Source organism: Protopterus annectens, chromosome 9.part0 (assembly GCF_019279795.1).
Source record: "Protopterus annectens isolate FY-2018-M chromosome 9.part0, PAN1.0, whole genome shotgun sequence".
Classification (NCBI taxonomy): domain Eukaryota; kingdom Metazoa; phylum Chordata; order Ceratodontiformes; family Protopteridae; genus Protopterus; species Protopterus annectens.
In genome coordinates, this window is record NC_056743.1 from 647,412,389 (window position 1) to 647,429,076 (window position 16,688).

Consider the following 16,688-nt stretch of genomic DNA (forward strand, 5'->3'; position numbering starts at 1 on the left):
TAGTTTTCATGGGCCTTATCCAGATTTTTGATGTTTCCAGGTTGAGAGGTATGTACTCCTCCCATCACTGCATCTCCCTATGCATCTAAAATGGCTCAAATTACCCCATCACCTAACCTACTTGCAGTTAACCACAACTCACAATATCATTACCAAACTTTTCAATTGTCCATCCCTCACCTCCCAGTTTACTCACCATAAGCCCTCCTGACAACTCAGATATGACAATCAATTCCTTCTGAAAGTTCAAATACCCAGTCTAGCAGTTCACACACTCTGCTCATGTACCATTGGTAAAACTTGGAATTCCCTACCCAGCCCTATCAGAATTATTTCCCATCACATATCCTTCAAAAAGTTTCTAAAACAGCATCTCTTAGCCCTATGGCAATGTACAAGTGGCTGCGACTACAGAGCATCTTCCCCCACCTGATCTCAGTAACTTTTTTCTCCCCTCTGCTTAATAGTTATGCAACTATCTCTTGCTGTCCTCACTCTACAATATCCAAAGCAGATGATATACTGTACTTTAGTATATTTTGTATATAAACGTATACTGCCTTTGTCATTCTAGCTAGAAATTTATGATAAGATTGTATGTCTGTTTAAGTTGTTATCTCTCTATGTATGTACAAAATGTCATTGTATTTAAATTTATTTTGTATGGTGAGCTCTTCTCCCCTGGTCTCCACTGAAAGTGGGCACTTTTTGGCCCAGTGGACCATCCCAGTAAACAAATGCAAATAAATAAAAATAAATAATAAAATATGCTTCTTTGCACATCAAGAACTGCACTTCAGAAATCATTTGTGATGTAGCTGCTACTCCAAACAATATCTTCAAGAAGCCAAAGTTCTGCAGTACTAACAGGGCCACCCAAAAGAGGAGGAGTTAGAATTTCAACAACAAAATTCAGATCTCCAAGCAGGACATATTGTAATGCTTTGTAAGTCTCATATTTAGAATTCCATTCACAGAGATGTACTTAAAATGGGAAGTTGCTGTACGAAATAAATGCAAACAAGCAAAAATGGCAAATACACACCTCCAACAGTAAGAAAGCTTCAATCCTAAATCCTGATCTCAACTCAAATAGGAAAATCCTGGTCTAGTCCTTTAAGACTCTGGAGTTTTTGTGCTGCTACACTTCACTGCTTCTTTCAAGCATGCACCTTCTGCTGAATAAAGATTCAACTGGTGCTCCTCACATTTAGAATAAAAGATATGTGAATGAGATGAAAAACTCTGCACAGATGACTTCCAAAAGGCTGGGCTGTGGACATTTGGAATAGAAAGGTAAACCAAACTTGTCTTGGACACAAAGAAGACTATCAAAATTGGCCCTTACATTTTCTCACTATTTTCAAAGCAGATTTTAAAACAAAAGAGCTGGGGGACATGCATACAAAATGCTCAAATATCCAGGATAAAACAAAGGAAGCATGAGTTTCAGATGAGAGACAGACAGACCTATCTGAAAGATCCACATCCTAGTGACTATGAGAAAGTCTTACCTGTCTAGCGTTCATCCATGGCCTATGACGATGGGCTTACTGCTTACAATGTCTGATAACTCCATTTTACTAGGTATAACTGGATTGAAAGGGCCACTCACACCCAATTTCTCCATACAGTCCCCTCCACGGCCCATGCCATTAATTGAACACTGGTCATCTGCAGTGCAGAAGGGACCATCACTGTGCCCAGGGCTGCTCACTGCCAACAACTTTGGTAGGGGAAATGAAAGAAAATCTACTATTCCACTGAATCCTGCATGGAGGGTGCGAAAATATTGCTTTTTTGTTTTTCTTAGACTTGTCTACAGCACTTTTTTTTCTTTTAGGCAAAGAGGACCATTTTCCTTGGAACCTGCAGTGGCTTACCATTAAAAGTAGTGAAATGGTATGACTTTACATCTATGAAGTTGGAACACTTATGCATCTTCTCAGAAGCAAAACAAACACAGAGGATGTTAACAGTTCAAATTAACATAATGGTTACAATTAGTAACCTTCTCTTGGTACATAATTAAAACTAATGTCAGTGAATCATGATAATTTACAAATCAACAAAACAGCTCTTTTAATAACAAAAGCCTGAAACTCAAAACTAGCCCAAGTAGAAAAGTGGCCCCAGTCTTATACTCACAAGAAAAAAAAAAAGCACAGGTGTTGAAATGGGTCTACCTCTAAAACCAGACTCCCAGAAGATAGACTTTCACAATGCGGAGACCACAATCACGAAACCTCGGAACTCCGAACATTGGCTGTTTGCTACAGTAAGTAGACACTTGGCCAAATGCAAATGTAATTCGCACCAAGATAAGTAAAAAAACACCTAGGTGGGGGGCTACGCTGCCCACAACCCCCCAATATGGGGGGCTGTGCCCACCACATCATCCTCTTGACTTATTATGCCAATTCCGGGATTGCACTACAATGGAGAAAGGGGCATGTTGGACAGGAGAGTTTACTTACCATAGCAAACAGCAGCCGTTCAAGGTTTTGTGATTGTGGTCTCGGCATTGCGACAGTCAATCTTTTGGGAGTCCGGTTTTAGAATTAGACCTGTTGAAACACAACAAAATTCAATCTCCACACCAAATGGCCACAGCTTCAGGCTGCAAGGCACATGCTTGAGTAACAATCCACTACTAAAAAATGTACTTCGTCATCTCCCCATACATAGATTTCCATTACAAGTATCATAGACCCAAGATATAAAATCAGTTGAAACCCAAAGTGTCGGACACATTCTACTCGTCAAAATAAAAATCTTAAAAAAAAAAAAGATGGAGCAAAAATTAAACCCAAATTAGAAATAGCCAAGATACGAACATGAATGCCTCAGAAAATGTGGTTTAGCAAGCTATTCGCCCAGCTACACAGCAGAGGAACTCAGACAAGCAAGAAGTTATAAGTTATGTACTCACCATTACAAGGCATCTGTGTTGTCCATTTTCCGTTTTCCTCACTAATGCGTTCAGATCCAATCCTCAGATCCAACTCTGCCGCATACTACAGACTTTAGAACCAACTCTCGAGTTTCTCCCTCTAATCACAACGCCACAATCCAGCCTCATTGCCTCAGAGTATGCTGCTCTCTCTCTCAATAGACTAGGAACAGAAATAGAAGATATAAAAGAGAGGTCTCAAACCTGGAGCTGTAGGTTCCAAACACAGTCCAATAGGTCCTTCCAGAAGAAACGGATGGGGGAATGGATGGGAAGGGAGTTGAGTTAGAATGAAAATGGACAACACAGATGCCCAAGTTATTGTCAGTACACAACTTATAAATCTGATGTCCTTTTCATTCTTCCTCACTAATGGGACAGATCCCAATTTATATTCACCTTGGGTGGTCCTTGTGGAATGATATTCGAGTAATGAACCTTAGACCATGTGACTACTGCACAAATGTCATCAACAGATGTTCCTGACCCAAAGTAAATGATGCAGCCATAGACATAGTTGAGCGGGGAGATTTTGGCAACATCATACCTTTTTGAGAGTAAATCCATGAGATGGCGTCTGTAATCCACTTTAGCTAGGGTGACTTTAGAAACTAACTGACCTAGGCAATTTGGAGAGAAAGATAGAAAAAGCTGGTCTGACTCGCTATATTTTGTCCTGTGGAGGTAAAAATGAGTGTCAAACATGTGTATCATGTACTCTCCTTTACTGGCAAAATTTGGAAAGAAAATTAGCAAGTGCATGGATTGGTGTTATTTTCAGAGGCTACTTTAGGTAAAAAGGAAGGGTTAGTCTGTAGAGAAACCTCAACTTAGTGGAAAATATGCACAGAGTTTTTGCCGATACAGTTTGGGGTTCAGAAATTCTTTTAGCCAAAGTAGTAGCTACCAAGAAAGCAGTCTTCCACGACAGAAATTTTAGGTCAGATTTGCCTAAACGTTCAAAGGGTTTTAAGTCAAACCTTCAAGTACTACCATAAGATCAAAGAGCTATGGGACTCTTCACTGGAGGCCTTAACAGAAAAATGCCTTTCATATAAGCTTTACATAACCTAGAGGAAGCAAAGGAAAAAGATCCATTTTCTCCATGAAAATTTGAAATTGGTGCCAGCTGAAGTTTAACTGTAGAGAAACTAGCACCATTTTTGAAGAGCGTGGTCAAAAATTGACTAGTCAAAATTGGAGCAGAAAAGGGATCAATGTCCATATCAGATACCCAAATAGAGAATCTTTTCTACTTCTATAACAACTCTATTGGTAGAATCCTTTTGAGAAGGCAAAATAATTTCAAGAACTGGGGAAAAAAGCCTGGACTTTCTTATTACTAGAAGTGGAGAAACCATGTGGTCAACTTGAGGGCCTGAATGTTGGGGTGTTGAATCCCCAAACAAGGGAGAGAGGAGATCTTGGGTGTGTTCCAGTATCCATGGAGAACAGCAAAGATGAGACCACAGACAGGGGAACCACAGTTGCCAAGGCCAGCAGGGGGCAAACAGGATTACTGACCTCTTCAGCCTGCTTGCTTTATACAAAAAATTTGGAATCCAGAAAAGAAGGGGAAAAGCATAAAGGAGACCCAAGGGCCAACTGTGAAGGAGAGCATCTCTCAGGGACTCCACCCTGAGGGGGGAATCACATGAAGTATTTGCTACACTTGAGAGAAGTGGCAAATTGGGCCAACCTTGCTGCGACATAACTCTTGAAATTATATTCACTACTGATGGAGACACCACTCATGAGGCATTAGAATGGATCTGCTTAGTTTTTCTGCAAGCACATTGGTTCTTCCTGGGATGTGTGCCGCAATAAGAAAGCTGTCGGATGAGATCGCCCATTCCCAAACCCTCTTGGCCTCTCTGCAAAGGGAGTAAGATTGGGTTCCTCCCGATTTGCTGATGTACCAGACTACAGTCATGCTGTCAGTATGAAATGCAATAGTCTCAATGCCTGCAATACTAAGACTGCTCTCATTTCTAGGATATTGATATGCAACTTGGTCTCTTGGGGGGGGGGGGCACATTCCTAGGACAGTTCTTTCCAAGATATGCCCCCCCCAACCACAGCTGAGTAAAGTGCCAGTGGTCACTGTGGCTACTGGGTTTGGTAGTACAAAAGGTCTGCTCAGAACAAGATTGTGCGACTGTATCCACAACTGAACATTCCGCTTGCAAATAGGGGTGAGCTTTACTTGAAAAGACAGGAGTTGATACAGAATTGACCACTGTACAGCCAGAGTTCATAGGTTGGTACTAGGCTATCAGCCCTAGGGCTGATAAAAGCCTAGCCATAATTCCCTGGCCATTTCTTCTCACAGTATTTACTTCCCTGGACCCCTGTCTAACAGGGCGACTGACATGATCTCTCCCATCCAATCATCAAGGTTCCTTTTGAAGAGGGGCAAAGAGGTGCTCTGCTTGACATGTATGGGCAGTCTATTCCAGAGTCTGGGGAGTCTCTGGGACAGGAACCTATCCCTCCAGCAGGTTTTGTTCATTGTGATGACAAGGTTTAGATCCCTGGAGTGTGTGGCTCTGACGGATTGGGATTTCTTTAAGTGTAGCATGTCCAACAGCTCTGGGTTTGATATGGCCTTGTATGTTAAGCAGAGACCGCCTCCGAGTAGATATGTGACAGAGTATAGGTTGCATCTTTCGGCTTTTCCCAGTTAGGGATCGCCACAGCGGAACTCCGGTCCGCTAAGGATTGGCAGTAGATTTTACGTGCAGAGTTGCCGGCCCTGACGCACAACCTTCAACGAAGGTACGCCCATTCACGCATGTCTCCACACAAAAGACGCTCTAGCTGAAAATTGAACCGGACAACGTCTTACTGTGAGGTGACAACGCTACCGCAGCACCACCACCGCAGTCTTGACATAGTATAGGTGGAGTTTTTTTTTTTTTTTTTTTTTTGTTAAGACAGTCAGCATAGGGCATCTGCTTTAAGCCCGTGATTCTTTTAGTGAGGTATTTATGTGGCCTTTCCAGTTGTTGCAGATGTCTTGAGAGGTACATACCAAACAGGGCATTTTATTCCATAATGGGTCTAATGAGGGATGAGTACAGTGGGACAATGACCTCCCTTTTTCTGGATGAAAAGCCCTTAGTGATGTGTGACGACCATGCCCTGGCCCAGCAATCAAGGAGCCTTAATCATCACCACTAACACCAGGGAGGTTTGCCTCACAGAAGAGAAAAGGATAACCAATACACACAATAAAGTACAATTTCCCTTAAGTGCACATATAGATCACAGTCAGTCTGGGGCTGGTTGCTCCCTTGCTTACCAGGTTCCCAATAAGACTCCCCACTGGCACAGCTATAGGGTCCAGGTCTCAGCCTAACTGGGCAAACTAAAACCTCCAGTACCCTCTCTGCCCAACCTTCGTGTCCCTGCCAAGTAGCTGACAACACACACTGATAAGTTTTTATACAACTTCACAGACACTCCTGGGAAAGGCCGACACAGATTCTCCAACTGTGCCCCTTTGCCCAGACTAGATGAAAGTAATTATTGCCACCACCCAGTTAATATCAGATACTAAAAGGTCCTTAAAAGGGTGTCCAGTTATTACCATGCAATATTAATATCCAATGGTAATGTGACTATTCAGTCCAAGGCTTATTGGAAGGGCTTAGACAGTAAACTCTGTAAACTCTATAAATATATAATGTACTCCAAAGCATAATTTATCTCTACATAAACCAGCCACAGGTAGACTGTTTTAAAAATATTTAATAAATAATTACAACACAAGACAAAACTACTACACCACAGAGATATCCAAGAGTTCAGAGATCACACAAACTTAAAATAATACAGTAGGACAGGTCTGATTTCAAAGAAAAACACCTAATTAATCTTTACTAGCTTTAACTATTCCTACAAGAAATCACAGTGCTAAAAACTTACATGTGTGCATAAGCAGAGTGCTGGTAAGTTAGATGTTCAAAGTCAAAATGCTCTATACCTCTGAGACTCATCACTAACAAACATGTCTCTGGGTCCTCCCCAGCTTACATCATTTTTGACGCTTAGGTTTTTCCAGTATTCATATTGCATCATCTTGACACCTGCTCTGAGTTCCCAGGTTAATAGAAACTCCATTTACATTATTTAGCAAGCTAACACCTGCACAGGAGAATAAAACATTAAAAGGCATTTCACATATACACTCTAGCAATTGGTCCTTAGTTAAACACAGTAGACAGAATGTCTTCAGCCAGCCTGACCAGAACCAACTTTAAAGATCAAAGAATGTCAAAATCATTTCAATTTCAAGACAAATTTGAAAGGCTTGACTTAGTTTTTCTTTACAGCAAGGGGGCAATGTTGTAACAATCTTGAAGTTCACATTTTACAGGTGTTTTTCTTTCATTTAAAAACACAAGCCTGTTTATACAGTTGATAGAATTATACATGAAATTCCATTTGATTAGGCTGGCAGCCTTTGCCCATCTCTCCCTAATCGTCACAATAAGTTGTGCCACATAGAAGGATTTCCTGACGGTTGTGGCGATGCGGTTATCGAAGGTGAGACCACTGTCCACCTGTGTCCCCAAGTCTCTTTATCACACTTTCAGTGTTTAGTGTACTGCCACCTATGTGGTAATTCATGGGTACATGTTTTTTCCCCAAAGGGGATAACTATACATTTCTTAGCATTGAGCTTGAGCCCATGGCTCTCACACCAAGCATCTGTTTCTGTAATGCTCTTTTGCAGAATATTCACATAATTTGGGAATTCAATAATGGCTCTCAGTTTGCAGTCATCTGCAAACATAGTTAGCCAGAGCCCCTTAGTGTTGGCCTGCAATTCAGAGAAATATATGCCAAACAAGAGCAGCCCCAGGACTGAACCCTGAGGTACTCCACTTGTCTGGAGCAGGATTTGGAGTCTGCTACTTTTACACAGTGTGGGTTCTGTCAGTAAGCAACCCACTGAGTGACGCAGGGATTAATGCCCAGCTTAGTAAGTTTATCTATGATTCCAGAGTGGGGTATGGTGTTGAAGGCCTTGACAAGGTCCAGATAGGCTGTGTGGACCACCTTACCCTTGTCCGCGGCAATGAAGACCGATTCGAAGAAGTCAAATCAGTTTCAGGAGACTAGATCGGCCCTTCACAAACCTAAACTGCGTGGGGTCCAGTGTTTGAAGGTTGCCAATGTTGTTTTTTTTATAAGTTCCATGATAATACGTTCCATGGCCTTGCAGATCAGGCTCAGACTGACTGGGTGGTATTTCTTGGGATCAAAGGTGGATCCCCCCCTTGTGGAGTGGGATAACAGTAGCTGTGCGCCACTCAGTGGGCATGAAACCTGAGGTGAGGCTATGATTAAACAGGACACTTAGGAGAGGTGGCAGTTTATTTTGTAGTTCATGTAGTACACAGCCCGGGATGTCATCTGGTCCCATGGATGTTGTATTCTTAACTTTGGAGTGTGCATTTTTTTTACCTGTGTGGCCATTATTACAGGAATTTCATTATTACAGAAATTTGGCAATCTTTCGGTTTTGAGATGGGCCCTTTAGGGGGTGACGTTTGCACTGAATCAATCTGCCAGGATATTGTCAATATCCTTGGGATGAGTACATTTAATGCCATTCTGTTGTAGCTCACAGCAGATCTGAGCATTGCCATTTAGATTCTTGACATAGGTATAGAAAGTCTTGTGGTTGTCTTTGGAATCTTTGGCAATTTTATTTTCATAACTAGCTTTGGAGGATTTTATGAGGGGATCGCAGCTTCTTATGGAGGCTGGTAAGTGAGTTTTTTGCATCCTGGGATTTTCCTCTTTTCTGCAACAGTTTCTTCCTTTTGTTGTAAAGTTAGTTTATGGCAAGGGACCACCAGATTGGCTTCCTTTATTTGGAGGAGAGCATCTTGGTTCTATTGGGGGTGACACGATTCATGCATAAGTGGATGTGCTCGTACAGTGCCTTGGTGTAGGCTTCAGCAGTCGAATTTTCAGTTCCCGTCTGCATGGGTGTCATGAAGTTTGTGACTTCTGACTTGAGTAGCATGAAGTTGGTTTTGGAAAATTTTTTATGGAGGTTTCCTTACTGGGTGGGATGTGGATGTCAAGAGTGATTAGCTTATGGTCAGACCTGACCAACGAGGGGGTGACCATAGGTGTGGAGCATCAATTTCCCATGTTGGTAATGACCAAGTCTAGGATACTGGAACCCCTGGTGGGACTAAGGATTAGCTGATCCAGGGCGTTGGAATTTATGAATTCCAAGAACCACTGAGCAAAGGTGTTGGTACACAAGTAGTTTTCCCAGTTAATGGCAGGGCAGTTAAAATCACCCAGTATTAGGGTGTTTGGTTGTATCTTAATATTTTCCAGCATGTTTAGAAAGGTGTAGTGATAATCTTGTGGCATGGTGGGGGATCTGTAGCAAGCTACAATTTTGATTGTAGTCTTACCTAGTGTTAGTTGCACCTAGAGAATTTCACACATTGCGTTGGGCAACTAGCCTGGTGTTGTGAATATCCTTGCTGAATATGGACACCGGCCACCAAACCAGGACCAAAACACTAAAGGTGAATGAAAGTGTGGGAAGAGTTTAACCTGGTACTGCAGGGCTGCTCTCTGCAGCCTTGAACCAGGTCTCAGTTGCTGCACAGATATCAATGTTCTCCATTTTTAGGAATGCCTCGAGTGCATTTTGAGGTTTAGACTTCTAGCATTGAGTAGCATTACCTTTAGATTTTGCATGCTTGTACCGGTTATGGTGGTGGTGTTGTCCTTTGAACTTTGCCTAAAAACGGCACTATAGGGGTGGCAAGAGCCTTTGCCAGTTACCTGAATCCCAGGGGCGACAGATGCAGACCATCTCTGGGAAAGCATAGTCTGTCAATCATGTCGTCCCACGCAGACAGATACTGGATCCCCTTTGAATGACACCAGAAGCTTAGCCAATTGTTGAAGTCAATCATTTTGTCCTTATACTGTGGTATCATTCTGGGCAAAGGCAGGATGCTACAAAGAGCTTGGGTCATACCTGCCTGGGCTACATGATCATGGAGCTCTTCCAAGTCTCTTCATGTAGTCCAGGGAGGTACGTCTCAAGTCATTCACTCCAACATGGACAATGACAGTCGTATTTGTGCTTGTTGTGGAGTGACTTGAGTGCATGCATTATGTGGCAGATCCCGGCACCAGACAGGCAGCTAACTAACTTTCTCGTTGTTCAGCCTGGTTAGTGGGACATCAGTGTGCCTGACTATAGAGTTACCTATGACTAAAGTGCTTGGTACATTGTCTTGCCTTAGGTGCTGTTGTTGGGTGGCACACTGGTATTGTGAGCTGTGTGACACTTTGGTTGGGATTGATGTTTGTTTGCGTTTCAGCTTCAGAGGTCCTTGTTGCTTGGGCAGGTTACTGTTAAGGGCCTCCACATATGTGGGTTTATTGTTGCTATGTGTGGGTGTTGGTGGTGTGGGTTTAGAAGGGCTATGTGTTGCTTGAGGTGTAGTGCAGGCGTTAACCTTCGCCTCTTGACCGTCTAGCACAATCTTGGGTGGAGAAAGAACTTTGCTTCCAACTTGGCTATGTTAGTGCATCTTTTGCAGGTTGTAGTGTTGGGTGGTAGGAGGACAGGGTTGTCTGTGTTGTCTGTGTACATGAGGCAATCGCTGCATTGTCCCAGTATGCCCAGATTCACCAGGTGGACAGAAGAAACCACTGGAAGCGGACCCTTGGACATGCCTGGTTTGGTGCTTTTTTTTTTTTATGTAAAGTACACGATCTGTTTTCCTTTACCTTAGCAAGGTACTTGGCAATTATAGGCTGTTTAGTGCCTATGATTGATTTCTCCTTATTAACAAGGAGAGCTGAATGTTTGCATCAGTTTACGACTTCCTAGTGCTTTCCAGCAGGTTTTAAAGCAAGTGCTAGTCACAGGGATGTGTAAAGGCAAGATGAAAAAAAATGGTTTATCCTGAACACTGCAGTGCGCACTAGAGAAGTTAGATGTTAAAGTAGGAAAAAGTCATTGAAGAACTAGCATAAAGAAGTGTACTAGAGGAAGTAGCACTATGGTAACTGCCACTGACCACAGACCTTGAAGCACTAATCTTGCTGGGGGAGATGGAGACAGAATAGCCTGAACCAGATTCCTCACAGAAGTAATGCGAAGGACAGGCAAGGATGCTATTTGTGTAGATGTGTTTAAAACCATCCCGATGAATTCCAGGCTCTAAACTGGAGCACATCTCGATTTGGTAAGATTCATTGTAATGCCCAAGAAATCAGAAATCTGGAGCAAATAGTCCTTGGCATGCTGAAGTTGACGCTTGGATGGGGCAGGTAGAAGCCAGTCATCTAGATACAGAAACACTTATAATTCCTTCAGTCTCAAGTGAGCTGCAACTACTGCCATGCATTTGGTAAACACCCTGGGGCTGTGAGAGTCCAAAGGTCAGAGCTCAGAATAGGTAAGGCCTAGCTCCTAGCCGAAAGTAGGGATGTCTTCTGGATAGTCTATTCTGATATTAGAGTACACATCCTGAAGATCTACAGAGCACATCCAATCATCCTTGTGCAGAAAAAGGTAGAATGGACTGAAGCATGACCAGAGCTTTGCTTTCTTTACATAATGGTTCAATTTGCTTGGATTCAAAATGGGTCAGAGGTCCCCCATTTTCTTTGGCACCAAGAATAAGTGTGAATAAGTTCTGAATCCAATTTGGTCTGGTGGGATCTTTTGGATGACTTTTTTTCTAGTGGCTTTTAAATTTCCTGTGCTGCGGTCTGATGATGAGGAAGAAGGGAAAAGTACAGTTGTGTATACTTACCATAAACGTAGATGTTAAGAGTGTATTCACTGTTGCAGTCATTTCATTTGGTTACTCTGCTGGCAGGTTGCCCTCAGTCGGCCTGATTAACAAAGTCTTGGGTCCTGCGTTGGTTGCTGTCCCTTCTTCCATGACGTCAGGTCATCAGGGGTATAAAACATGCAGCCGACGCCATTACATCAGTTTTTCTTGTCCCACATGTCAGGTGCCCCCCAAATGGGGAGCAAATAAAATTAAAAACACAAAAAATATACCTCCAACCAAAAGCAAATACACCAAAAGGGCTTTTAAGCTAAGTAAAAGAAAGTAGAGGTATAGCCAGAGAAAAATAGGGGGCTGGAGGGTAACCAGGACTGCAACAATGAATACACTCTTAACATCTACATTTATGGTAAGTGTACACAACTGTACTATGTTCTTCGTGTTTCACTGCTGCAGTCATTACATTTGGGTAGATTCCCAAAGTTATGGTTGGGTGGAGGGAATTATACAGCATTAGGACCAGCTGTAAGGCCCTGCAGGACAGCAGTGGCAAAGCCAGCTCTGCATTTAGAGAAAAGTGGTAAATGGTAATGTTTGGTGAAAGTATGAACTGAGCTCCAGGAAGCAGCTTCTAGAATGTCCCTGGTAGGAACACCTCTGAGAAAGGCTGTTGAAGTAGATGCAGCTCTGGTGGAATGGGATCGGATCCCCTGGGGGATAGTTTTTCCATGGTGCTTATAGCAGAAACTAATACAATGGCTTATCCATTTGGAAATGGTTTGCTTTGAAATAGCCTTTCCCTCTGCCCCTGCAGCAAATGCTACCAGCAGTTGTTGATTTTGAGATTTAGTCCTGTTTAAGTAAAATCTAAGTTGTCCGTGTACATCCAATGAATGCAGAATCCGCTCCCCCTTGTTCTTTGGATTGGGAAAGAAAGTTGGTAAATGAATGGTCTGATTAAGAGCCACACTGGATACCACCTTAGACATGAAGGATGGGTTGGTCCTGAGAGATACCCTGTCAGCATGAAAAATCATGAAAGGCTCCACTGCCATAACAGCCTGCAATTCAGAAATCCTTCTAGCTAAAGCGACTGCTAAAAGGAAAGCAGTTTTCCAGGAGAGAAATTTTAAGTCTGCAGTAGCAGCTGGCTCGAAAGGAGGGAGAGTGAGTTTCTCCAATACAAAATTAAGGTCCCAGGCAGGGGTTGGAGCTCTCCTTGGTGGTCTTTCATTTTTGGCCCCTCTGAGATACTGCTTTAGTAGAGGATGAGAGAAGAGGGGAGGTTCTGTGTTATAATGAGCTGAAATGGCTGAGGCATGGATTTTTATGGAAGAAAAAAAAAAAAAAAAAAAAAAAAGACAGGCCCTTGTGAAGCATCTCAGTTAAGTATTGCAAACTCTGAGGAATGTTGGGCACTGCTGTGCTTATCCCTTGAGAGAGATTCCAAGCACAGAATCTTTTCCATTTGTCAGCATAAGATTTTCTAGTACTAGGTCTTCTCTCCTCCAAAATGACATCCATCACAGGTTTGCTGAGGGATGATCAGGGTGAATTTAGCTGATTAGCCATGCTGCAAGATTCAAAGTTTGGAGCAGAGTGTGCAGAGTTTGGTTGTTCTGCTGAGACAGTAAGTAAGGTGTCTGAGGCAGGTGCCACGGTGGCAGGTCGGACACTGTGCAGGAGTGGGTACCAGTGTTGGCGAGGCCAGTCTGGAGCAATCAAAATCATTTTTGGTTTGTCCTGTTGACTTTTAATAGAACTTTGGAGAGCAGAGGCAGAGGGGGAAGGAGTGTGTACTCTCCTGCTCGTTTATGTACCACATAACCATGGTCATGGTGTTGTCCGTCTATCAGTAATTGTTCTGGATGAAGGTAGTCCCTGAAGGCTGTCAGCGCATATTGTACAGCTAGCATTTTTTTGATGTGAAGGTGCATTTGATTTGGGCTCCATTTTCCCTGAATGTACTTCCCTGCCAGATGAGCACCCCGTGCATAGTCTGATGTGTCTGTAGCTAGGGTTTGGGCAGCACGGGGTGGTGTGAATGGCAGACCCTTGTTCAGGTGGCAGGCCTCTGCCCACCATAGGAACTCTAGGCACAGGCAAGGTATGACAGGAATCATTGTTTCCAGGCTGTGACAATGCTGACTCCATAGACTTTTTAAATGCAACTGAAGTTTCCTCATATACAGTCTTGCATATGGAATTAGAATGCCTTGCAGAAAGCAGGGTTTTTGTGGCCACCTGTTTGAAGTCAGTCACCAAATTTATTTGCTTCTCTGGCGTAAGGAAAGCCATTTGGGCAGTTGTATTCAAGCTTGCACCCAGGAATGTAATTTTTTGAGAGGGTACCAGTTGTGAATTCTTTTAGTTTATAGTGTACCCTAGACAAGTTAGAACCCTTTTTACAAACGCCATATGTTTTAGAAGAATGTCCTTGTTTTCTGCCTGAATTGGGCAATCGTCCAGGTATGGATATATTTGAGTACTTCTTTGCCTGCAAAATGCAATTACTGAAGCCAGGCACTTTGTAAAGACCCTGGGTGCAGTAGATAAGCCAAAGGGCAGTGCAGAGAACTGGTAATGCAAGTAGCCTGCTTTGAAGCGGAGGTATCTTCTGCAAGATTCCCCGACTGGGATATGCAGGTAAGCCTCTTAAATCTAGAGTTTCCAACCAGGCATTTTTGCCTAGCATAGGCAGCAACTGGTGAAGAGTCAGCATCTTGAATTTTGGGATGTCCAGAAAAGTGTTGAGAGTAGATATGTCCAGAATTGGACGCCATGATTCGTCTTTTCTGGGTACGAGGAAAAGTCTTGAATAGAAACCTTGTCCCTTTTCCTGTTCTGGTACTAGCTGAACAGCCTCCATGCTCATGAGGGAAAGTACTTGTTTCTGGGCCTCTGCCCACTGATTTGGGCGCAGGTCTGGCCATCCGTTTGGAGTTGGCAACGTGTAGAAATGAAATCTGTACCCTGGGATACTACATTTAAAACCCATTTGTCCTGGGTTATAAGTTGCCAGTTTTTTTTTGCATGAAGAGCCAGTTTTCCCCTCAAAGGGATGGCTAAAACTGCTTAAGTGTAGAGAGAAGTCATTGGGACTGCTTACCATAGGAAGGTGTCTTGTTTTCAGATTTGGAAGATGAGGCACCCCATTGCTATGTTCTGAAAGTCCCTTGGGACTGAAACCTGGTGCCTTTGGAATGTCTGGGTTTGACTGGAGTGGCTCTCGAAGGAACTGGAAAGGACCAGTTCTTAGTAGGCCAGTGCCTACATATCTTGGAGGTTGCATTTAAGAAATTTTTCACAGTTTGCATAGATTTAGCTTTATCTTCCATCTTTTTTAGAACTTCAGCCTCATTACCAAAGAGACGTCCTGTTGTAAAGGAGCATCCAACAATTTTGCTTTAACATGATCAGGCAGAGTTAGCTCTTGGAGCCAAGCATGCCTCCTTAGCACAGACCCAGTTACATCAGTCCTGCAAGAGGCCTCCAAAGAATCAAAGCCACATTGCAAAGTATGTTTTCCAACTTGTTCAGCTGAATGCAATAGATCCTGTAAATCTTTATTTTCTACAGTCAGAAATTAACATTTTCTGTTTAAGCAGTCCCATGATATGCTGCTGATATTTTAACATATGAAACTGACAGTTTAAAGCCCCGATTGCCAAGGTTGCAGAAGTGTAAACCTTCTTACCCCATCTATCCAGCACCCTGGAATCTCTATCAGAAGGGGTAGGATTTTTAGCAGTAGAAGCCTTAATGCCTTTGGGGCCCTGAGAAATGGTTTCAGGATCCGCAACAGGATTTTTGAAAAGGAATTTGTAGGAGTCAGGAACCCTGTAGTATCTGTCTGGCTTACAAGGAGCCTGAGGCAGAAAATCAGGATCCATACTAGATTCTGAAAAAATATCATCAACAATGTCTAAAACAGGAGGTATAGCCAAAGGCCTATGCTGAGGAAGAAGAAAATCCCTAAGTCTCTTTTTAGATTCAGAAAAATCCTGACTTTCCCACTGGAAAATGTTCCCTTAAAGTATGTAAAGTTTCCCCAAAAGAAAAATCCTCAGGGGGAGAAGCAGAAGGAATGGAATCTTCTGCATCAGAGTCCTCATAAGTAGGTATAGACAATTCATGTTCATTGGAAGAGTCAGAAGAAATAGAACCCTGTTCAGAAGATTCATAGTCAGTCTCTCTCAGAAGGGAGGGTTGGCTACCCCTGATCAGAGTAATCAAATCTTCAGCCATTTTGATCATTTGTTTTTTAGGCATAGGGGCCTGCACATGTGGCCTAGGCATTGGTTTTTTAGACGCAAGTTGAGATTTTGGCCTTAGTTTTGAAGATGGCGGTCTAATATACAAATCTGTAGGCCTGAAAACACCCTCAGAAGCCAGTGCCTGCACAGCAGCTCTGGACCCATCCAAGGTAGAGATATCTGCGGGTTCCATAATTGAAGCATTTCATGGCATACCGGACTCAGAATGGGTCTCAGTAGAGGCCTGCGAATCAGACGTAACTGGTATCAGGGGCTGCGAAAGCACCTCACCGAGTACCAGCGAACTGGCGACTGGCTTAAGAGAAGCGTCATCGGCAGTTTTGGACCTCTGGCTTTTTCTTTGCATTTTTTTTTAGGTATTCCAGTAGTCTGATTGCTAACAAATGACATTTCTGGATAACTAAAGCGTGAGCCAAAATATTTAGCAGCAAAAATGTACTGACGTTTGATAGCACAGAGCAGACAGCAAGGTACGTCGTGGTCAGGGCCTTGGCAAGGAATACAGTAAAATAGAAATCCTTATGAGGTATTTGCTTCCCACAAGTAATGCAATTATTAACTTTTACCGACATCGGTAAGGAGCAAGAAAAAGTTCTCTTAAACGGGGTACTTAGCTTTTTTAGTTGAAGACTTCGGATCTGAAACTCGAAAATG

At 42.9% G+C, this 16,688-nt stretch overlaps 1 protein-coding gene across 1 annotated transcript in view; it reads right to left on the reverse strand.

Annotated features, from left to right (window-relative positions):
* The window catches only part of CLIC1 (chloride intracellular channel 1), a 622,132-nt gene that overhangs the window by 492,356 nt on the left and 113,088 nt on the right, over positions 1–16,688 (reverse strand). The gene's annotated exons all lie outside the window — the stretch shown is intronic.